Raw genomic sequence first — 14,626 nt, 5'->3', positions numbered from 1 at the left:
GTCGTAGTCTGGTCTGGGTCCCTGCGTGCAATCAAGTGGCAGGAGTGATGGGCTGGACCTAGACTCCAGTGAACCGCTGCTTTCTCCCAATCTTTTGTTTCATCTCTGCCTTATTCGTGAGTCCTCAGATCATGTCAATGGTGAAATAAGCAGAACCCTGCAAAGCCTTCCTCCACCCACTCTTTTGCCAGTGCCTCATGTGGAGGGGGTCCTGTTATAGGAAATAGGTCAGTGCCTACTCCTCCTCCTTAGTTTTTGTACCAGGAAAAAAAAAAAAAAAACTTAAAAAAAACCTTTTAGTGAGAGCATCATCCAATATTTTAAATCTATAACATAAATTTATAAAATACATAAAAATACATATAAATGTAGAAAAATATTTAAAAATCTAGAACTTTGTCTGTTTACAACTTTATTTTGAAAATACTTTACAGTTACAAAAAAGTTGTAAGAATACAGAGAACTCTCATATACTCTTTCCTCAGATTCACAAATGTCAGGATTCTGTGAGAGCAGCAGGGCCAGTGTGAGTGAGAAAGATTTGTTACAGGGAATAGAGGGAACAGAGCTGTGGAGGGTGCTGGGAAGTTGATGGTGTCTGAAAGAGAAGCTGGAGGATAAGAAGAGTCACCAACAAGTCAATGTGAGGAGCCAGGCCCATTTAGCAGCCAGAGTGGGACCTGGGGCCTAAGGGAGACTGGCGGAGAGGTTGGTGGTGGAGGAGGGGGTGTGTGTGTGTGGGGTTGCCTTTGAGATGCCTGCAGTCAAAAGTCTGGTGATGGGCCTGGGGAGGGGGCACTGTTGGTCAGTAAGACCAGCAGTCAGGAAGAAGAGCTGGCCATGGAGCAGAGAATCTGCCAACATCTCTGCCTCTGTCTTCCACTGCATTTAATGCTGACTGCCTTCTGAGAGTCATGTGCCAAATCTCTTAGAATAACCTCTGAGCCAACTCTTACCTGGAACCTTGTGGGGGAGGAAATTCTGGGAAGCATGGTTCCAGCTCAGCCAGGCTGACAGTACAAACCACTGCTACCAATTTTATACTTTCCCATGTTTATCGTTCTCTTAATAGATATATATGTGTATGTTATGTACATATGTACATATGTGCCTATATATGTAATATATACGTGTGTATCTATTTACTGTGTAATATACAGACACACCTCATTTTATGGCGCTTCACTTTATTGCACTTCATAGGGCATTTTTTTACAAATTGAAGGTAAGACCCTCCACCAGCAAAAAGATTATGACTCGGGGCCCGCCCGGTGGATCAGGTGGTTGGAGCTCCGTGCTCCTAACTCCGAAGGCTGCCAGTTCGATTCCCACATGGGTCAGTGGGCTCTCAACCACAAGCTTGCAGGTTCGACTCCTGCAAGGGATGGTGGGCTGTGCCCACTGCAACTAGCAACGGCAACTGGACCTGGAGCTGAGCTGCACCCTCCACAACTAAGATTGAAAGGACAACAACTTGACTTGGAAAAAAGGCCTGGAAGTACACACTGTTCCCCAATAAAGTCCTGTTCCCCTTCTCCAATAAAATCTTAAAAAAAAAAAAGATTATGACTCGCTGAAGGCTCAGATGATGGTTAGCATTTTTTAGCAATAAAATATTTTTAAATTAAGTTATTTACATTGTTTTTTAAGACATACTGCTATCTTATCACACACTTAATACACTGTAACTTTTACACTTAATACACGTAACTTTTATATGTACTGGGAAATCAAAAAGCTCATGTGACTCATTTTATTACAGTGGCCCATATTTGGACAGCGGGAGCTCCTTGAAGCTGTCTCCTCTGACCTTTCAGGATTAAACTACACAAAAAGATACAGCCTGCAAGGGCTGTTTCCTCCTCGATTTATTCCAGGCTTTCCACCCCGCCTCTCCTAACACACACACACACCTTATAAGCAATTAACTTCATTCTTTTCTGGTTCATCCTTCCTGTGTTTGCTTTTGCAAAAATAAGGAGGCATATGCATATTTACTAATTTCCCCGTTCTTACACAAATGAAAACAGACTATACTTTTTCACTTTACAATATATCCTAGAAACCACCCCCATTTCACCTCATAGAGATCTTCCACATTTTTTTATTGCTAGTCTGCTTATCTGATAGATGAGAAATGGTATCTCACTAGTTTTTTTATAACAGCTGTATCAAGGTATAATTCACATACTATACAATTCACCCAATTATATACAATTCAGTGGTTCTTAGTATATTCACAGAGCTGTGCAATCATCACTACAATCAATTCTAGAAGATTTTCATCACCCCCAAAAGAAACCCTGTACCCATTAGTAGTCATTCCTCATTCTCCCCTCTCCGAAGCACGTGACAACCTCAAAAGTACTTTCTGACTCTAAAAGAGTTGCCTCTTCTGGACATTTAGTATAAATGAAATCATACAACATGACGTTTTGTGTCTAACATTTATTAAAAGTATTTCACTTAGCATTTTCAGGCTTCATCCATGTCATAGCATGTATCAGCGCCTCATTCCTTTTTATGACGGAATACTATTCCACTATGTGGATGCACCACATTTTGTTTATCCACTCATCAGTTGATGGACATTTGGGTTGTTTCTATTTTTGGCTATTATGAATAATGCTGCCATGAACAGTCACGTACAAGTTTTTGTGTGGCTGTATGTTTTCATTTCTCTTGGGTAAATACCTAGGAGCAGAATGTCTGGGCCACATAACTGCGTTTAATTTTTTGAGGAACTGCCAGACACCGTCTTCCAAAGTGGCTGCAACATTTTACATTCCCACCAGAAATGAGGCTTCCAATTTCTCCACTTCCTCACTAACATTTGTTATTATCTGTCTTTTATTATAGCCACACTAGTCAGTGTTCTCAGTATAGTTTTAATTAGCATTCTTATGAGTGAACATATCTTTGGCTTACTTCTAAATACAAATTTTGGCCTTCTTTCAAATTTTGAAAGCTCTTTATATATTAGAGATATTAGTACTTTATCTGTGATATATGTTGCAAATATTTTCTCCTAGTTGTCATTTGTCTTTTGACATTTTTATGGCGTTTTTAGCATCATTACTCATAATGGTACCAAATTGTGAATGGACAGACAAAATGTGATCCATACAAGGAATAGTATTCAACAGTAAAAAGGAACAAACTGTGGAAACATGCTATGACGTAAAGGAACCTCAAAAACATTATGCCCAGTGAAAGAAGTCAAACACAAAAGACAACATACTGTATGGTGTCATTTATATCAAATGTCCAGAAAAGGCAAATCTGTAGAGACAGTAGATTAGTGGTTGCCCAGGGCTGGGGGCTGGTGGTAAACGAGATAACAGTAAATGTGCATGAGGGATCTTACTGGGGTGAAGACAATGTTCCAAACTGGTTTATGGTGACCTTGCACAATTTGGTAAATTGACTAAAACATCATTGAAATGGATACATTATATGATATCTAAAATATTCAACAAAAATATTAAAAATTTTAATAGTCAAATTTATCAACATTTTATTTTATTGCATCTGAACTTTGAATCAAGTTAGAAAAGCTGTTCCCACCCTCAGACTATAAAATAATTCACCCTGTTTTCTTCTAGTACTTATATGGTTTCTTTTTCTTTAAAATCGAGATCTCTCATCCATTTGTAGATTATTCTTGTGTGTGCTGGGAGATAAGGATCTAGTTTTATCTTTTCCCACGTGGGTATCCTGTTGCCCCAACATTATTAAAAAGTCTGACTTTGCCCAGTGATTTGAGAGGCCACCTTTATCATATACTAAATTTCCAATGGACTTCAGTCTATTTCTGGACTTTCTATTCTATTCCATTGGTATACATCTGTCTTAATGCACCAGTACCATACTGTTTTAATCAGAGAGACTTTGTTTTAATATCTGGTAGGGCTAGTTCGCCCATGTAACCTTCCCTTTTCAGTGTTTTCTTCGTTTTCCACATATTAACTTTAGGATCAACTTGTCTAGCTCAATAAACATTTTTATTTTCATTGGGATCACATCAAATTTGATAATTAGGGAGAACTGACATTATTATGATGTTGTTGTGGGTTGAATTTCATCCACCAAAAAGATATGTTGAAGTTCTAACCCCTGGTACTACAAAATGTGACCTTATTTGGGAATAGGGTCATTGCAGATGTAATTATGTAGTTGAGATGAGGTCATATTGGTAGGGTGGGTCCTTAATCCAATATGACTTGTTCTTATCAGAAGGAATTCTACCTCAAGACTCTAACAAATAGCTGCCTTTCCATGGTAAACTTTGGCTTCCCATTTTGTCTCTTCTGAGAATTAGCTTTTTCATTTCCTGGAGATAACAACACCTATCTTGCCTTCTTCACAGGAATGGTGAAATGTGATATCCCTGAGCACTGAAAATCATATGAACATGTAAGAAGTTCTTATGATTATTCTTTCTAGCATCATCTCTCCCTCTTTATCAATTCCTTTCTTTCTGCCTGCAAACATGAAAAAGTCTCTATTAATAAAAAAAGAAGCCAAATATTAAAATGTTTCAGTGGATATTTTCCCCAAAAGCACTGCCAAACCTCTCAAAGGCTTAGTCTGCTCCCCGCCCCCACCCCCGACTTTATATAATTTCTTTTTCCCTCATTTATCCATGGATATCTTCGTGGAAGTTAGTTAGAAAGGAAATAAGAAATGAATGAAATTCATTTCATTCCAGCAGCAGAGACCACCTGATGCTAGTTGGTATGATTTGGCATTATCCTCATTTTATAGACAAAGAAACTGATGATCAGAAAGGATTAAAAGGAAGGAAAGAAGGAAGAAACAAAGGATGGAAGGAACAAAGGAAGGAAGAAAGGCAGGAAGGAAGGCCAGAATTACATAGAAAGAAGTAGCTAGGGCCACCTATACAATTTGAGGGTCCCAGTATAAGATGAAAATGCAGAGCCACTTATCCAAAAAGCAAGAAAGAAATGATGTTAAAGGTATTAAAATATAGAGCCTTTTCCTTTCTTCCATGGTCTGTCCCTCAACTTTTCATGGTTTATTTTGTTTGTTTGTCTGTTATGTAGTGTCATTCAAAATAAAGGAAAACTAAAAATTGAAAGAAAAAAAAAAAGACTAACAAATATTGCCTGACTTTCCAGCCTGGGGCCTGCCCCCACAATCCCATGAACCAATTCCTTAAAATAAATGGATATATCCTTCCCTCGGAGCACACTGAGTGCTATATATGTTATTTTCATATTCAAAAAGATGTCTTTTCATTTGTCAAGCCTATTTTTGTGTCTTTTAGGAGTGTTTCAAAGTTGAAACGTGTTTTCTATATACATGATTCTTAAAGGGCAGCCAGGCTAGATATAAAATTCTTGGCTTGCATTTTCTTTCCTTGGGTCTCTTGAAAATGCTGTTCCACTCTTGTAATACTTTGTGTATTATTCTTGAGGTCTGATGCCAGGCAATTTACTTTTTCATATAAGTAATTTGACCTTCGCCTGGAAGCCCTGAAGATCTTCTTTGTCTCTGAAGTCTAAAATTTTATTAAGATATGTCTGAGTTGATAGATTCAGGTCAATTTTCCCAACTACGTGGTGGGCCCTTTTAATATGTACATTTTTCTTATTTCTGGAAAGTTTTCTTGGATTAGTTTCTAAAAATTAGCTCTCTTCCATTGTTGCTTTTCTTCAAGACTCAAATTATATCTATGTTGGAATTTTCTTGCATATTTTTCATTTCAACCACTTTTTTCTCAGCCCTTTTTAGTTCTTTACCTGCTTTTCACTTTTTTGGTTTTCCCCATCTTTATGCAGTATCCTTTATTAAAATTTTATTTGAACCTATTCTCCCTTGGGTGTCTTGTAATTCATTTATTCATGGTTGTCTTTTACTCTGACTTCAGTTTATTTCCTGAGTAGTCAACTCTCTTACATTTCTACCTGTTTGTCCACTTCCATTCTTAGATTTTTACATTTCTGATTTTAGGATTTTTTTATATTGAAAACTGTTTATGTGGATTTAATTCAGTTTGATTTTTCATGGTTGGCTTTTATGGGGAGAATTTTCATTGGCTGATTTTTATTTTCTGTTTTCTTCTTAAAGTAGTTTTGCATTGAGTTAGTTTTTTTTTTTCCCTACTCCGAGGCATTTTGTGGGTAGAGTTCCTAGTTCAATAACACCTTTTTCTTCCTCCCAAAGAACAAACAGCATTGTTGACACACAAGATGGGAGTGGGGTGGACGGATGGGTAGGGGCTCCACTGGGGCAGTGCCTCTGTGCTGGGGTTAAAGGACCAGCTTTTAATTAATTTCAAATCCATGGTGGACCAGTATTCTTATAAAATACAATGAAAATGAATTTTTTTAGTGACAAAAACTATAAGCCCAATTGTTTTATATTTAACAGATAAAATTGCATTTTAATCAATTATAATCAGAAGAAACATAAGAAAAATTTATAAAAACTATGCATTCATTGAAAGTGGATAGGCAATTAGTAAACACTATTATATTCATAACTATCATTCCACAATTGTAACTAAATAAAAAGTTACAAGTCAAAGCAGTCCCCCACATTAAATGCCTATATGCACACTTTGAACAAAAACCATGTATATTGATATTTAAAGTTTTAAACGTGACAAATAAGCTTGCTAGCTTGTTAACCTGGCTAATTGAGGTTGAATTGTTGACAGTGCTACATGTAGGGGATGATATGTAGCTAAACTATTAATACTTCTATCTTTTGTCTTAAGAACATTTATAATAGAGAAACTAGTCTCACAGAGTTATGTTGACAGGAAAGGAAGGAGATATTTTAAAGTAATTCAGCAAGCTCAGGATATTCATTTTTCATTTTCATCCAAAATAAAAGTGATGATTTATTGCCAACATGTTCTAACAATTTATGATGTAAAAGTTAGATATAAATTCTGAATTTTATATACTTTTGGGTAACAGCTGGCAAACTCACCTTAAACTATATCCTATTATGATATGGTTTTGTTGTGCATGAACACAGCTTGTTCTATATGTGACTCACCATGAAAGCCTTGCAACACCCAAACTGGTCTGTGCCTTTTTCATGAGATGAGTGTATTGATCATGTGTTGGATACCATGTAATGTCAAATTGCTATAAAAATTTCTCAACACTGAAATCAATTTTTGTACTTGTCAGTCACATTGCAGACTGATAACAGTCCACAAACTGGCACCAGTCTGTGATCAGCCTACTTGGTCCACTGGCAAGTTGCTGGAAGACTCCTTCAATCTTCAGAGATAGCTGAAGGTAAATGGAACATTGAAGGAGTAGTAGACAAAAAACTCATAATAACCAACCATGACCTTGTTATCTTTTGAAGTGACAAGAACATTTACCCCTAATTCTTTCCTCATTTTGTCATGTATTGTGTTTATATATTCCAAATGATACCACTTTTTCTTTCCTTACCTGCCCAATCCCCACCCATCTTTCCCCCATCACATAAAGGTGGTTAACTTGAAATTTTAGTCCATAAATATCATGTGGTGCCAGAAAGTAAACAACTGCTCAAAAAATGATGGGGACATGTCAAAAGGACACTGGAACGAACAAAAGGGGCTCACATTGGTCAAATCCGGGACAACTGAGAGACAAAATAAATGATGGTAATGGTTTATAACACAGAGACTAAAACAAATATCCATGCGTTCATGTGATATAAGTAATGGAATAAATTATTTGGAGAGAAGGGAAAGCTCTTTACAGAATTCCAATTAATAAATATACAAGGACTAATGGAATGAGAAAAATCATCATTTGGCAAACACCACAGTAATAATTATTTCAGGCAAGAATCATAAATGGATGCTTTTAAAATGAATGGGTGAAAGTAGGTTGAAAAATGGAATATAAATAGTCTTAAAGTGTCTAATTACAAAAGAAAAAATAATTATAGGGGAGAAACCTGGCAGGTACCACCTTAACTACTTACCATCACGAAAATGAGACATACTGACATATGCCTCCTGATAAGGAGGCGCTGAGATGGATACACCACTTCTGTGGTATTCTTTCCAAAACACATAACCTGAATTTCATCATGAGCAAGTACCAAACAAACCCAAATTGAGGCACATTCTATAACTGGCCTTTACTCTTTGAAAGAGAACTGTCCCAAATTAAAGGAGACTAAGTAGACAACTAAATGCAACGTGGGCTCCTGAATTGGATCTTGATCCAGTAAAAGGTCATTAGCAGGACAATTAACATAATTTAACCAAATTTTGTTACTAATGTTGGCAACAAAGAAACTGGCTAGTATACATTAATAGTACAGTGATGGATCCAAGCAGAGTTCCTTGAATTTAGTTCTGTTATTATAGTTCATGTTAAGCTTTCACAAACCTTAGAACGTGTTACCCATTGAATGCTAATTTTTACAAACCTGGAGTATTACCATCCCCATTATATAAATTAAAACTTTGATTCAGAGAGATTAAGGGATTTGCCCAAGACTATTCAGCCAGTAAATGGTGAAGCAGTGAACACTAAATTCATTTGTATGATTTGATGCATTTTAGTTATAGTGCTTCTTACTAATGGCCTTCTCCAACAACTCTATTTTTTCCAAGAAACCACTGCATAGTCATTCCATCATGAGAAGGCTAGAAAGAAACTTTGCCTAAGGCTAAGATTAGAAGGCTTGATGCCACTGCATGGTCACTGACCCCACTTCCTACGTACTTTGGAAATTATTGATCATCGATTAAAAAGTAAGATTATGGCGGGCCGGCCCAGTGGCTCAGGCAGTTAGAGCTCCGTGCTCCTAACTCCGAAGGCTGCTGGTTCGATTCCCACATGTGCCAGTGAGCTCTCAACCACAAGATTGCCAGTTCAATTCCTTGAGTCCTGCAAGGGATGATGGGCTCTGCCCCTTGCAACTAAGATTGAACACGGCACCTTGAGCTGAGCTGCCTCCCAGATGGCTCAGTTGTTGGTTGGAGCCCGGGCTCTCAACCACAAGGTTGCCAGTTCAATTCCTCGACTCCCGCAAGGGATGGTGGGCAGCGCCCCCTGCAACTAAAAATTGAACACGGCATCTTGAGCTGAGCTGCCGCTGAGCTCCCGGATAGCTCAGTTGGTTGGAGCGCGTCCTCTCAACCACAAGGTTGCTGGTTCGACTCCTCCAAGGGATGGTGGGCTGTGCCCCCTGCAACTAGCAACGGCAACTGGACCTGGAGCTGAGCTACGCCCTCCACAACTAAGACTGAAAGGACAACATCTTGAAGCTGAACAGCACCCTCCACAACTAAGATTGAAAGAACAACAACTTGACTTGGAAAAAAAAAAAGTAAGATTATGGCTTCCACGTTATTTGGTACCAATGAAAATGGACTGAGAACATCATCTTTCAAAAAAGACATAGCAAAAGAAAAATGGATTCGATATTATTCTTAATAGAAGTAGGTCATAAGCACTATCTACCATATGTAAAATCTCAGATATTTTATAAACCTGGAATGTTCTACCAATTAGATATAAAGTGATTGGGTTTTCTCTTTCAATGTCAGTGGAATACTCGGCCATGAGTCTTGCTTTCCTGCCTCTCACACACTGTGATTTATGTTCCTGAACAAATTAGACTTAATTTAAGAGCAAATCATCAGCAACAGGTATAATAATCTTGGCAGAACATTTATTTTAATTAATTGCTTTCTGTCTAACGTAGATAGAAGGGTGCTGATGCCATTTACCCTATAAGGATTAGTGCTGTCGTGTAATTAATTTTTTTTCTTCCCCTAGAACTTAAAGTCTCATCAATTTTAAATTACAAAGGCATTGGTTTACTTCATATTTAATCTTAACAATCTAACTTTTATGGCAATGTTTATAGAAGAAACTTGTGAAAGAATGAGTTTTAACCACTCTGCAGCATTATAGATTCCTGCTTCCCAAACATAGGTCCTGTTGGGTTCTATGGGGGTCAGTGTTTCGGGGCTAGGAAACTGCAAAACCCTGACCCCATAAACTTGGCAGTGGGTAGCTGTGGAGAATACTTGAGTGATTTTAGAACAGTGTTGTTTTTCTTCCCTGTGGAGTTATCAGCTTCACTATTACTTAGTTCAATGAGAGGCAAAAACAAAACAAAAATTTCCTCTACTCTATGGATGTTAATACTGTAACTGTCAAGGGTATCTTGTAGTTCAGTGGTAGAAAACACAGCTAAACAGACTCCATCTTCTCAAACCTCAATGTTACTTACAAATGATTTCATGAGCTTTCCAAAGAAGACACAGAAACAGCTAATAGTAAACCCAAGCAGGTTTCCTAGAGGCAGGGCAGCACAATTCTCATACTAAAATAATTTAGCTACACCATCATGGAATTTTAAATTCTAATGTGTAAACTTTTAAGAAGAGTAACACCTTTAAGCCTTTACCTTAGATAGTCCTTCATATTCTAATGAATTAGTTGCTTATTCATCTTTTAAAATGCTTCAGGGAAATTTAAGCCTTTCCTACCTAAAGTTTAGTGTGAATTTAGCATATATTCTGTATAAATTCTATAGGAGTGATAATTAAAGTGTCTACTTTATTTTATTTTATTGGGGAACAGTGTGTTTCTCCAGGGCCCATCAGCTCCAAGTCGTCCTTCAACCTAGTTGTGGAGGGCGCAGCTCAACTCCAAGTCCAGTTGACGTTTTCAATGTGTAGTTGCAGGGGGTGCACCCCATTATCCCATGTGGGAATTGAACCAGCAACCTTGCTGTTTAGAGCTCGCGCTCTAACCAATTGAGCCACCTGGCCGCCCCTCCGGAAGCTCAGTGGCAGCTCATCTTCAATCTAGTTGTGGAGGGCGCAGCTCACTGGCCCATTTGGGAATCGAATTGAGCTTGTGCTCTAACTAACTGAGCCATCCGGCCGCCCCCAAAGTGTCTACCTTTTATTTGGTACAATCTCAGGAGGCAGTGAGAATAAACAAAGGGGAAAAAAAAAAAGAAAAAAAAAAAGCATGAGACTTCCAGTCAAGATGGTAGAGTAGGTAAACACTATTAGCCTCCTCCCACAACTACATCAAAATTACAACTAAATTGGGCTGGCCCAGTGGCTCAGGTGGTTGGAGCACCATGCTCTAACCCCAGGTCACAGGTTCGATTCCCACATGGGCCAGTGAGCTATGCCCTCTACAGCTAAGATTGTGAACAACAGCTCTTCCTGGAGCTGGGCTGCCATGAGCAGCTGGAGGTTGGTGTGAACTTCTGCAGGCTGCTGTGGGCTACCGTGTGCTGCCAGGAGTGGCTGGCAGCCAGCGTGAGTGGCTGGCAGCCAGCGTGAGTGGCTGTGTGCTGCCATGAGCAGCCGGCGGCCAGCATGAGTGGCCAGCAGCCAGTGTGAGCGGCCGGCAGCCAGCGAGAGCTGCTGTGAGCAGCTGACTGACGACTGGTGACTGACTGCCTCAGCTGGGGGGAGCGCAAGGCTCATAATACCAGCATGGGCCAGGGAGCTGTGTCCTACACAGCTAGACTGAGAAACAACGGCTTGAACCGGACTGGGGGGGGGCGGCGGAGGGAGTGGAAGAAGGGGAGGAAGTTAAAAAGAAAATTATAACTAAATTATAGAACCATCATTGAGAATCGCCTAAAGTCCAGCTGAACTGAAGTCCTACAACTAAGGACATACAGAAGCAGCCACGTTGAGACTGATAGTAGGGGTGGAGACACAACAGGCTGGTCCCACATCCACGTGTGGTGATTAAAAATCGGGAGGGATAACTCAGCTTCAGAGGTCCCCCCAGAGGAGCAAGGGATCCCTGTCCTGCACCAGGCTCCCCAGCCCAGGGTTTCAGTGTCAGGGAGAGAAGTCCCATAACTTTTAGCTGTGAAAACCAAACCAGAGGAGATTGTGGCTGAGACGGAGGGCTGTTGGAGTCCCAGGTGTTTTTCTTAAAGGGCCTGCATACATACATACTTGCTGATGGACTCACTTGCTCTGAGTTCCAGCATTGAGGCAGCAGCTCGAAAGGTGCCAGGAACATACAGGGAGGAACTGAGTTGTCTGGTTCCAGAGTGAGGGCTGGAGGGGCAGTTTTCTCCCGGACAGAGCAGCTGGCAGAAGCTAATGTTCCTTTATTGAGGCAGGCACCATGAGTCTCCATCAACCTAGCTAACACCGTTCACCCCACCCTGGTGATTCCGAGACCTCCACCCCACCTAACTTGCGGGGCCACCCAAGCCGCTCATGTTGCAGACTTTCCTAAAATCTCTCAGAGGTTCACAAACCCCAAACAAGCAGCATCTGGCCTCGGCATGCCCCATACCTCTTGCTAAGCAACCCCAAGCCTGGCACTAGCAGCAGCCGGCCTCAGCAGCTTAGCCTCTCCTAGGTATCGCCATGCCTAGCAAAAGTGGCAACCATCTTCAGATGGTTTGTAGCTCATACAAAGTGGCCCAGGACAGGGCAGAGGCAGCAGCTGACCTTGGCCTGCACCAGAGCCACTCCCAAGAGGCCCCAGAACCAACACACATCCAAACACACCAAAGCACCACCTAACCACCTCCACAAATGATACACCCAAAGGCACACTGGGCAGGCACCAAAGCCCTGCTAAAGCAAATCCTGCTCCAGTGTCAGCCCCTGTACAACAGCTCCTTCACTGTATTCATGGCCAGTCCTCAAAACCACTCAGCCCGAGGATCAGTCCCTCTGACTGACATGCCAACAGCAATCAAGGCTCAACTATTAGGTTGGTGCAAAAGTAATTGCAGTTTTTGCCATTTTTTTAACCTTTTAAACCACAATTACTTTTGCACCACCCTAATACGACAGGTGGGCACACAACCCACACAAAAGACACACCTGGAGCCCCTGGCTCATGTGACCAGGGAGACTGTGCCATGGCCCCACAAGACACCCACTACATAAGGCCCCTCTACTAAGATGGGGTGACATAGCAGCCCTAAAACACAGAAACAAACACAGGGAAACACCCAAAATAAAGAGACAGATATGTCCCAAATGAAAGAACAGAACAAAGCTCCAGAAAAAGAACTAAGCGAAATGGAGATCAGCAATCTATCAGACGCAGAGTTCCAAACACTGGTTATAAGAATGCTCAATGATCTCAGGGAGAACTTCAACAGAAAAAAAGATAGGAAGCATAAAAATGGAGATAGAAACCACAAAAAAGAACCAGTCAGAAACAAAGGATACAATAATGGAAATGAAGAATGTATTACAGGGAATCAAGAGATTAGATGAAGCAGAGGATCCAACCAGTGATGTAGAAGATAAGGTAGCAGAAAACACCCAACCAGAACAGCAAAAAAGAAAAAAAGAATTTAAAAAAAGACAGTTTAAGGGGCCTCTGGGACATCAAGCATACTGACATTCGCATCATAGGGCTACCAGGAGAAGAGAGAGCAAGGAATTGAAAACCTATTTGAAGAAATAATGATGGAAAACTTCCCCAACCTGGTGAAGGAAATAGACATACAAACCCAACAAGTGCAGAGTCCCAAACAAGACGAACCCAAACAGGCCCACACCAAGATACATCATAATTAAAATACCAAAGCTTAAGGAAAAAGAAACAATCTTAAAAGCAGCAAGGGAAAAGCAGTTACCGTGTTTCCCTGAAAATAAGACCTAGCCGGACCATCAGCTCTAATGTGTCTCTTGGAGCAAAAATTAAAATAAGACCCAGTCTTATTTTACTATAACATAAGACCTGGTCTATATAACATAAAATAAAATAAAATATATATAATATAACATAATATAAAATACCAGGTCTTGCATTAATTTTTGCTCCAAAAGACGCATTAGAGCTGATGGTCCGGCTAGGTCTTATTTTCGGGGAAATGGGGTAGTTACCTACAAGAGAGCTCCCATAAGACTGTCAGCTTATTTCTCAACAGAAACTTTGCAGGCCAGAAAGGATTAGCATGAAATATTCAAAGTGATGAAAAGCAAGGACCTACAACCAAGATTATTCTACCCAGCAAAGCTATCATTTAAAATTGAAGAGATAAACAACTTCCCAGACGAGATAAAGCTAAAGGAGTTCATAACCACCAAGCCAGTATTACAAGAAATGTTAAAGGAACTTCTTTAAGAACATAAAAAATATGAAAAATAAAATGGCAATAACTACATATCTATGAACAATTACTTTAAATGTAAATGGATTAAATGCTCCAAACAAAAGACACAGGGTGGCTGAATGGGTAAGAAAACAAAACCTTATATATTCGTATGCTGCCTACAAGAGACTCACTTCAGATCAAAAGACACAGACTAAAAGTAAAGGGATGGAAAAAGATATTTCATGGAAATGAAAAAAAAAGGCTGGGGTAGCAATACTTATACCAGACAAAATAGACTTTAAAACAAAAGCTGTAACAAGAGACAAAGGACCCAGTAATCTCACTTCTGGGTATTTATCCAAAGAAACCCCAAACACTATTTCAACGGTATGTGTGCGTCCATATGCTCATTGAAGCATTATTATAACAGACAAGATATGGAGACAACCTGAGCATCCATCAATGGATAAATGAATAAATAAGAGTTGGTACATGTATACTTGGAAGATTCTTCAGCCATAAAAAAGAATGAAACCTTGCCATCTGCAAAAACATGGATGGATTGTGC

This window comes from Rhinolophus sinicus, chromosome X (assembly GCF_036562045.2).
Source record: "Rhinolophus sinicus isolate RSC01 chromosome X, ASM3656204v1, whole genome shotgun sequence".
Taxonomy (NCBI): domain Eukaryota; kingdom Metazoa; phylum Chordata; class Mammalia; order Chiroptera; family Rhinolophidae; genus Rhinolophus; species Rhinolophus sinicus.
The sequence above is the reverse complement of the archived record's forward strand: the minus strand, read 5'-3'. Positions refer to the sequence as shown.